Here is a 10,245-nt window from a genome sequence, read left to right as displayed (position 1 = left end):
AGAATAAGCACTACCACTTCTTGGTTGAAGATGTTCCCTCCTCACCTTGGGGTAAAAGGGTCAGAATGGAGTAAAAGAACAAGCAGTCTGTAAGTAATAGTACCGGGCGGCCCTGAAGCGCAAGGCAAAGGTACCGATGCTGCATAGCAAGCAAATAGAAAATGACGAGATCGAGTGACAGATGCAGTTTACCTAACGCCAAAATAGAATTAAATTAAGGGCTGGATGAGAAAATAATAATAAAAAAAATAAATAAATAAAAAATAATGATAATTCTCATGTAAAGCAAAAATCGAGGTGAGACTCGGCGACTGAAGGACAATCCAGAAAGGGAAAAAAGAGAAACTGATTTTCTTTATTTTATTTTTTTTATAATACTATTCCCGAAAGAAAAAAGCAAATAAATAAAATAAAAAAGAATAAGAAGGTTAAGAACAAAGTGGTGCCGCCGCCAACTTCCATTTCATCCCTTCCTTCCTTCCTGCAGCCTCCCTGGTAGTAGTACATGTAATAGGAGTGGGAGAAAGGGCAATAAATCTATCGATGCTGATTCAACACTTGCATCCAAGATCTCTCTCTCTCAAATCATTTCGATCTTCTTACAATATGCCTATTGCCTGTTTACTCTAATTCCATTGTCAAAGTAGATGATCAAAGCATACATTTCATGGCTGGCTGTATTGAAATGAAGATAACTCTTTGGGTCTTGTCTCTTTCGGCCTCTCTCTCAGCCACATGAGACAACCACTTCTATACGAAAGCAAAAAATTCCTCGATGGGTATAATAGACATGACAAGTACAGTCCTGTATGAAAGTAAGAGAGACATGAGCGATAAAAGGTCGCTTGGCGCTGCGTACTTGAACCGTACGTGGTCAGCAGTGGCTGCCAGCAATTGGACAGGAATTGAAGCCATCCCAACAGGATCAGCCACTAAAGACAACCATTTTCTCCGTGGCTCAAACATAGTACAGACTATTCAATTTTCCATATGACAGATAGCCTCAGAGGCGCACCGCAAGTTCGGGGACAAAAAGAGAGGAAAGCCGGCTAACATAGGTCATAAGTAGAAGGGGAGGCCGCCCGGAAAGCAGCCAAGCATTAGAAAAGGAAGGAAAATAAAATAGTAAAAACATATAATAGAATATCGAGTAAATGGAATAAAAAAATTAAATTAAATTGACCAGAAAGGAAGGGGAGCAAATTAGTCATACTAAGACTGCAACTAACTAACTAACCCAACTAAAATAAAAATAGTTAATACGACATCCTAAAGCGATTGAGTCCACCGCCACGAGGCGGCCATTTCGCTGAGGGTCCAGCTGCTCCTCATTCCGTGGGTTGCAGTTCTGCCACATTTTTAGGAGGCGACCGAAGAATGGTCGATTATTATCATCAGACTTTTCCATCATGGCTTTTATTTTCTTTTCGTGTCTCCAAAACTCTGACTCTGACGGCGAAGGTCCAGCCCAGTCATATTATCAGTCGGCTAGCGATCAGTGTAAGTGTAAATGTCAGGTACCAAACTTGAAGTTGCTTAGTCCTCCACTAGCGATTTAGCGCATCGGATAGCTCTGCTGGAGTCGAGAAGAAGGAAATCTGCTCCTCTTTCCCTTTTGTCGGCAGGATCAGAGCCACGTTTGACAGTTCCCCGGCCATCGCAGGGAATTATTGGTCCTGATGGCGCCTGGTGTCCACCCATGTCCGTGTATCAATATTGCAGCTTATCAACCGGTCGCTTCTCCCGGGCCCTGGCTCATGATACGTATACGATTACGATTAATATCTGGCAAATCACGCCGATGGGGATTATGTGGTGTGTACTTCTGTCGGTCGTTCATGATCGGACTTGGACATCTCCCGGAAACGAGCAGAGATCCGTCGTTCTTTTTTGGATCCTGGATCGTATCCGCGAAGGAGAGCTCGAATGAGCCTTGTCCGGGTTGGGTAATCAACGTTGAACCTAACTGGGGCAAAGTTGACGCAGATCGGGACCGAGGTTGCCTCACACATCAGACGCCCCATTTATTTTGCTCCCTCCCAGTCCCGTGAGGTATCTCTGGAGTAAAAAATCTCCTTTCGAAAATACATTCATCCGACTATCGGGGAGAATCTTGGTAATGTTAATGGTCCAGGACGCCTAAGAGCATTTCCTTATTCATACTGTAGGTGCAAGTCTTTTTTTTTTTTTTTTTTTTCTTTCATGGGTTATATCTAAATATCTTCGGTTTAGGAGTACTACTAGTAGTAGATACTATCCGGGTAGAATAACGAAGAAACAAGACTGTCATCGACCGCCCCACTGGTCGAGTCAAGCAGGAGCGCCTAGGCAAGTGGGATCCATAACTTTCCCATCCAGCGGGAAAACTTTGTGTCTGCCTGTTGGTAACGACTCATAACTCATATCTACTGTAGTAGTAGTGAGACGCGATGGCCCAACAGGGACAAACTGCTTTAAACCTCCACCTGGTTGCTCTCTATCTACCCCTTTGGGCGCTAAGCTAAACCAGGTTGGGGAAAATCGTAGTTCAGACCAGCCGGGAAGTGGGGCCCAGAATGGATGGGGAGTCGATCCCAGCGCGGGTGGGCGAATCAGCATTGGGGCCGCTGGCATGGCAAATGCATCCTCCACGCCTGCAAAATGTCCCGTGGGCTGAAGAATTCCCGGCCTTACTTAGCACTCGAACCATGACGGGAGAACACGTTGTTGAACGCCTGTCCCAGGCAAATCCGCGGGGGGAAGGGGCCGCTATCATGCCAGGAATATTTAACACAGTACCAGGGGTCTTTTCGGAGCAATGAGTTGCAGCTGGGCCATTACATCACGAACCAGAGTCTCTGCATCATTGCTATTCAACGCCTGTCATCCCCATCGGTCGCATGGCCTTGTTATGGCTTACACCTTCAAAACGAAATTTGAAAAATCTTCAGGTAGAATTTGAGCAACTAAGTATCTACGTTTTTTATTTATCTTTTTTATTATTATTTTAGAAGGTAAAACGGCGGTTACTCCAAATCCTTGGGCTAAACTGGATTTAAGCAGCCGCGTCTCTGACTTTTTTGAATCGGATAAGCTTTGTCGTCAATTTTCATGGTTTTCACCTGACTCGCCTTTACTCAATAGTACCCGTCTACAACAGCATATGAATCTGCCCACCGGGAGTTCATCCTGCCAGACATTTTGAGCTTGCACTGATTGGGATTGCATATCCGTTCACATCCGATACCTGAGACTCAAGGTGAGAGTGGGACAGATGGCAATGGTGTACTGGATGGGCCATCCCACGAAAGACAGGCGGTGCATCCAGATCATCCGCCTGATCCTTTAAACAAAGCAGAGGCCATCCTCGGTCGGCAACGATCTCGATGCGAACTGCCTTCACGTGGCTGCACTGGACGATCGGCCTCAGGGGTCCCACGACCGGCGAACTGCCGTAAGCGGCGTAAGCGTACCGTATTGGGCTTCCAGTGAAGGCTCCATCCACCCACGGTACCATTCCGTTCGCGCCAGAGCTGTTGGCACTTAGCCTTTTTGCTTGCATTGTCCTCCCTTGCAGACATTGGTTCAGCTTGAGATCAGGGTGAGGGCGGCAAATGCGACAGATTTCATGCTCGCTTTTATCCACAATCTATCTACAGGTGAGGAGGTTCTGAGCTCGAGTGGCCAGGTGCATGGGTCTGCTGTAGACCCCCTTTCAACAAAAGCCCCGCGGCGTGTTATGTCAGTTTGACCTTCAAAGCCCATAGGAGGAAGCATTAGGACCGTCGTCCAAGCTCCGTAGCCACGATTACTAGTCTTACTACGTGGTGCACAAGCCTAAGTGGCTGCAGCTGTTGGTTGGGACATGGTAGCAGGGGGGGTAATGGTTGTCGGTAATGGCCAACAATACCTGCCCGACATCTAGTTCACAATACCTACCACATGGCCTGATTCCAGCAAAACTATGCCATTGATTGATAGGAAACGAAAACGATGTTTCGAAGCAAGGGCAGCAACAAATTCAATTTACAATAAGATACAAGAAGAACCGGATATGTCGTCACACTTCGGAGTAGTATCATATTCCTGTTCGCTCACAGTGTCAGCGCGAAGTCTAAGTCTAACGCCCAATAAGGCCTAACGCACAACTCATTTGGCTTTCCAGCGCCCGACACATGGCAACCATGGTGGAATGATCGCCGCTAAAGAGGGGGGAGGGGGGTTCTGGACATGCGACGGTTGAGACTGGTTCAGCCACACGACGCCAAGCGTCCATGGTGTCCCCAATACACCTCGGAGGACCTCATCCTGGAAAGCACCAGAAGGGGGCAGTCAGGTCATGAGTGGTGAAGTCAGACAGCATGATAACAGCCACTGCAGCATGGGTCCTGGCTGTCTGTAGCCAAAGAGCGACCACACCCATACACCAATTCTCTTAGATGCAGGGAGGCACCAATAATCAGACACTCAATACTTGGTTTTGCTCTTGGGGGATTGGGAAGGCCTGCACGCAGCATGTATTCCCCCCGCTCCGGTGGAATGTGACCAGCCGACATGCGCATCAAGGTACATGTGGACAATGTGCAGCGTCCGCGAATAGCAGCAGCGCTAAAGCACTACGTAAGTAGCATGCACAGTTGTATCTCATGTATGATCTGCTTGGCCTTTTTCTTTCTTTCTTCCTGCCCTTGCCTGCCAAGTGCTGTATGTCGATCGCCCTCCGTGCGTTGTCTGATATGATCCCCTTTTAAGTAATCGCCATGGCCAGTGAGCTGGCTGGACGAGTCAGTCTCCCCGGAGTTGAGGTACTTTGCCAATTCCACCAGCCAGATTTATCCCTTCCTTGTCACCCACACCTTTCTGCAGCATGTCAAACTGCCTTCCACACATGGAACATGAAAGAATGTGGCGTCTATTTTGAGTGCCTGAAGCTTCACCGCAGACCTAGAATTGGTGTCACTCGAAACCCTTGCTGCTTCTGTCTTTATTTTGTGTTTTGTACTTGGACAATACCGCTGTTCTGTATTTTTGGCCCTTTGGGGGTGTTTTATCTCCATGATCAACTGTACTCGACGGGATCTCCACCCCAAGAACCACCAGGCTCGATACCAAGTCAATTAGCCGAGAATAAATATCGTCGCCTTTGCTCGCTAAGACGATGGAGGGGACAGGCACTAGTGGGCAATTAATCTGGTTGGCAGGGCGATTTTCAAGCCCCCAACATAACGGTCGATCTTATCACCGGAAGCTCCCACCTATTCTGTTCGAAGGATGACATGGAACCTGGCCGTAATGGACTATTTGATGACGGTACAAGAAATGGGTCTGGGGCCATCCATGACAGACACAATGCAGCTGTGAGGAGAACAACACTACGTACGATGATTACCATAACCTTCTTTTTCTTCTCCTTACTCTCAAAGTTCACAACATCCCCAGATTGCCCCATTGCAGATCTGGCAACAGCATTTTGCCGTTAGCGTGACCTGGGAGCAATGAAGCTAGTATGTGATGTTTGAGCGCCAAGCTGGGGTGTGTCAACCAATATCAAGGCCACCTCTCTGAATGTGTCAAACCCCAACGATGACGGCATGAACTTTCTTCCTACCCCCCTCGACACTCGCCCGATTGTTTCTGTAACCCAAAACAGAGCAGGGTTCAAGCCCGGGTGACACCAGCAACAACGGACTCTAGATACTTTTCCCACTAAGACAGGCACCTTTGTCACAGTGCCCATTAGAAGGCAGGCCAATGACGATCCATGCCGCCCAGCAGCTCCGCTTTTGCAGGACGACTAGAAGGCGCACTAAAACGGACGGCTTCAGCATCGAGCCAACCGTCAAGGGTTGGAGAGTGGAGGGCGCACGCGAGCGCCAAAGTTAGCACAGCCGGAGTCGGAGGCGGAGTCGGAGTCGGATCTGGACCGGATGGGGACTGGATGAATCCTGGCCCATGCAATGACCCGCTTCAGATGGTATTGTTATGGTCGTTGCTATTATCATTACTATCATCGTCGTTGTGATGACCGGGGCTGTTAATTTGCACTCATTTTCTTGGTGTCTTTCAAATGTGATGTTATTTTTTGATTTTTATTTTTTTTTTCCTGTTGGAGTCTCTCATCCCTCCATTAGTTTTGACTGGCTTGCTCCCTCCGTCCCTTCCCCTTCTGACCAGTTGTCCCGTGGTTACGAGGACAGCCCAATATATTCATATCCATCATAAGCATTCCGGGCAAAAGACAAGGTCCTTGACTGAACTCTCTTTAACAGCGTCAAATCTGATCGGGGATTAACTGACTGACCATCTCAACGGCTGATGAGAGATGACACACAGCGCCGCCCAGAGTTTTGATCTGATTAGCCTATACTGACAGACAGTACGGTCCTCCAATTTTCCTCCAATCTCACTAGTACTGAGAACTATTGCTACTCGATACCTGAGTAGGGACAAAGTACCTACTCTTTCTACCGGTCTAGCGCTCTTCAAGCCTGGCTAGATAGATATTCATCTACTACCAGTCTACCACTGCCGCTACTTGCCCCCGTCAGCCATATTCGACCCGCTTCCTGCAGCGTGTGCAGTGCTGGGCCGATGTGACAGGACAGGGGTCTTGTCTCCCCCATCGGGTGGAGCCGGACGCCCAACTAATCACCGGGCCTCGTTTAGGTAACACGAAGCCAAAAGAATCCTTGTATCACCGCCCCGGCCACGAGACTAATTCTAACCATCACTACACCATGCATCTCAATTCTGCTAGTTGACAGGGATGCATTGGGCCTGACCGGGGTTGCTCGTGCAGTATTGGGCCATGTGCTTTCATTTACCTGACACCGGCGGCCCCCTTTAGCACCTGCCTGTCCCGGTATAGATCCGGTGGTGTCCCCATCCATCACGGCTAGACTTGAGGCCTTGGACGCGGCCATCTCGTTCGCCTGGAGCATGGGCCATGAAGCGATCTTTCTTCACCCCGGCGCCAACTAATCTCGATGAAGAAGTTCAATCACAGTTCACCCTCCTTCTATCTATCTAGCCCCATGCCTGACGAAAGCCGCCCCTGCAGCTGCTGAATGATGTCCTCCCCGATTGCTGTCTGCCTCGACTAATCCTAGTACCCTCGGATGGATCCCACCTGCCGCTCGTGGGCTAGACCTTGGGAAAGCTGCACCGTGCTCACTCGATTAGATTAATCCCCCGCTGACATCTCAATCATGATAACAGTAAGCCCGGACGGTTACATTGGCCTTGCTCGAAACCCGTGTCAGGCTGTCAGCACCTAGTGTTGAATATCTCTCCATGCAAGGCTCCTGCTTGCCCCGTCAAACACTTGCCCACTGGTAAGGTGGATTCCTTACAATTCCCTGTCTATACCGTGGTCTACTATATGCACATCCTTTTGCCACATCTGGACTAGCTATTCTGGCATGGTTCAATGATAGAGTACTGAGTAGAGGGCTAGGCATGACGGTAAGCCAGTCCCAACCGCTGGATCCCAACATGCTCGGGCTGAACCTGCCCCATGGCACACAGCCTGGGCGTCCATGTCCCATGCAGATGACTGGACCCCACGGCTAAAGTGCGTCGTGCATACATTAATATATTAAAAGGCAACACACGCGCCTCAGCACTGGTGTCCCGCCGCCCATGAGGATTATGTCAGCTCAAACTAGCGTCGCGTGTCAAAGGACGAGGCAGAAGAATGCCGTGACTACGGACTTCTCCGATCAGCTTCGTCTCCATCTATCATCGAATTCCTTGGGTAAAAAGTAATTTATTCTCACCAATGACACATCTCACTCAATATTGGAAAAGGGTGATAACAGACCGAGGCATCCTTCGAGGGACACCAACTCCCTCCGTTCCTAAATGGACACCGGACAATGAACTAGCCGCCACGGCCGTCTTTTTGGGCCGCCGGCGCATCCTTCAGCACACTAAGCACAGGAATCGATCGATCCACAGGCCCAATAAGCTCTGCAGTCCGAGGCTAAGTCCCCAACTCGGTTTTCTCGCCTCAATAAGCATGGTTATTGAGCTTACTCTATCTTCGGAGCGACAAGCGGAACTTGTCCGGTTGCCTCATTTGCAAGCGAAGGGGTCGAGTTTGAACCACGCCCGCTGAACTTGATACAGCGCTGCCTGCAGTAGAGTATCCACGACTGAGAAGCCATGAGAAGGGCTGAGCTGGATTAAACCACCGATTTGCACCGCGCGGGCAAGAGAGACCAATTAGGACGAAATGTATCAATCATCGCCCGCGCAAAAGCAGGGGGTGGGCTTGACGCCCATGCATAGAGGGCACCTGTCACAATCTCCGACCCCAACTCCAGGCTGAGTGGGAGGGGCCGGCGACGCTTTCGAACGTCCAACGCACACCACACACACACTCAAACCCTCCCTCGCAAAGAAAAAAAAAACACTGCAGGTTTCATTTCCAATCGAACTGATCCTCCCGTCCACAGCCTCACGGAATGTGTCGACAAGTAATCCGATGCGTCCACTTTCACGCACAGAGAACCAGGTTCCTGACCTCCGAGTATACGCGGGCCAGAACCACGTGGGGTGGCCCCCAATGCTTCAGCCATTCCAATTCCTTCCCACCCCTTAGCCCTACGGAGCACGGCTTCCAGTGTCTTATTAAGGCAAGTAGGGAGTAGTTATTGCGGAAATGTCACTGATTGGCAGACTCAGCCTCGTCCATGAACCCCAAACCCGGACTCCGTTGAACATTCCGTTTCAAGCAAGAAAGCACGTCCCACCCCGCAATCCTTCGAGACGTTAACCCTTCCTCATCAACTAGGGAAATGTTGCCAAGATAGGACAAAGTATGTGAGCCCCAAAAGCCGAACTTTGACACCCAAGAAACCATGGGCCACGGTGAGGCTCTCCGGTGATAGGGTCTCAGCTCAGCTGGGATCCGCAGTTTGTGCCTCGAAATAAGGCACAGGCTGGATCTCTGAAACGCCTCCTGGTTACAGCAATCCACCAATCAGGTGTCAATGTAGCCCTACGGAGTCGTATTCAGCACATCTTTTTCAAACCCCGATGCATGCTAAATTGAATAGTTGGGATTGAATGAGGAGTCTTAATTTTGGGACCGTTCATCACAAATCTGCGGCATAAGTATAAGTCGGCTCGAATTTGAAATTTTTTTCTCACGAATGATTGGTGGTATTCCAGTAAATAGTTACTTCCCAAGTGACAAACGAACTATGCAATATGGCTTACAGTATGGCTTGCTCCAAGCAAATGCAAGATCTAGATTCCAAAAGTCCAATGCCCGGGCTTGGGAATCAGAAACAAAAAGAAAAAGAAGGTTTAAATAGCTCCTGTGACGGATGGCCAATCAATCTGCAGCGGACTTGATTCCGCGGGTGATTTGTTAGGAGGAAAAAGTATAAGTGTATAGAGGAATAAGCAAGTATACTTTAGTTGGAATAAATCAATCAGGGATAGAACGAAAATTGGGGAAGTGGGAGTGGTCTCATGATCGTGACTTATTTGTGATGTGTATCATTAGTAGATTTAAGGATTCTTTGGCGTATATCCTTGTACCCAGGGGAATGAATAGCTCGGAGATCGCTACATCCGATCATTGAAAAGGAAAATATACACTCCGTATACGAGGTAAATTGTTATGATTTTACCTGTATTTGCTTCCTTTGGTCCAGACTTCATTAGATATAAAATAGTAAGTAAATTGTAGATCGGAAAAGTAGCTACAATTGCAATGAAATACCCACAGACTCACACTATCAATAAACCCCTTCTCAGCATCGCCAAGTAGAATTATAGACTTACTCTTTCTTACATTCACTATGAGGATAAAACACCAAAGATCCCTCCCTCCTCAATTACTGTCCATTACTATTATATCCAACCAAGTGACAGAAATAATAACCTGAAGACCAACAATCCACTACACCACCCTAATGTACACATACTACAACATATTCATTAAAGGTCGATCCATCTAGTATGTATTATATTAGATACAATTTGACCATAATACTGCCAGACATGAACTATCCATCCATCCCCTGCATCAATTTCCCCCCCTCCCCCTTCTAGTTTCCAAAAATATCACCCACCGACACTACCTGTCTAACAATATATCAATAACCACTTTACTACTATACTACTGTATACTAAATATATATAGAACTACTTATATACCCTGCGCAAATCACCGCAGGATCGGATCATCCGTCCTTACTACTTACTCCGTACCAACTACTACTTAACTACCCCCACATGCTCCTCTACCTA

The sequence above is a fragment of the Aspergillus tubingensis genome (genome assembly GCF_013340325.1).
Source record: "Aspergillus tubingensis WU-2223L DNA, scaffold_3, whole genome shotgun sequence".
In the NCBI taxonomy this organism is placed as follows: Eukaryota; Fungi; Ascomycota; class Eurotiomycetes; order Eurotiales; family Aspergillaceae; genus Aspergillus; species Aspergillus tubingensis.
The sequence above is the reverse complement of the archived record's forward strand: the minus strand, read 5'-3'. Positions refer to the sequence as shown.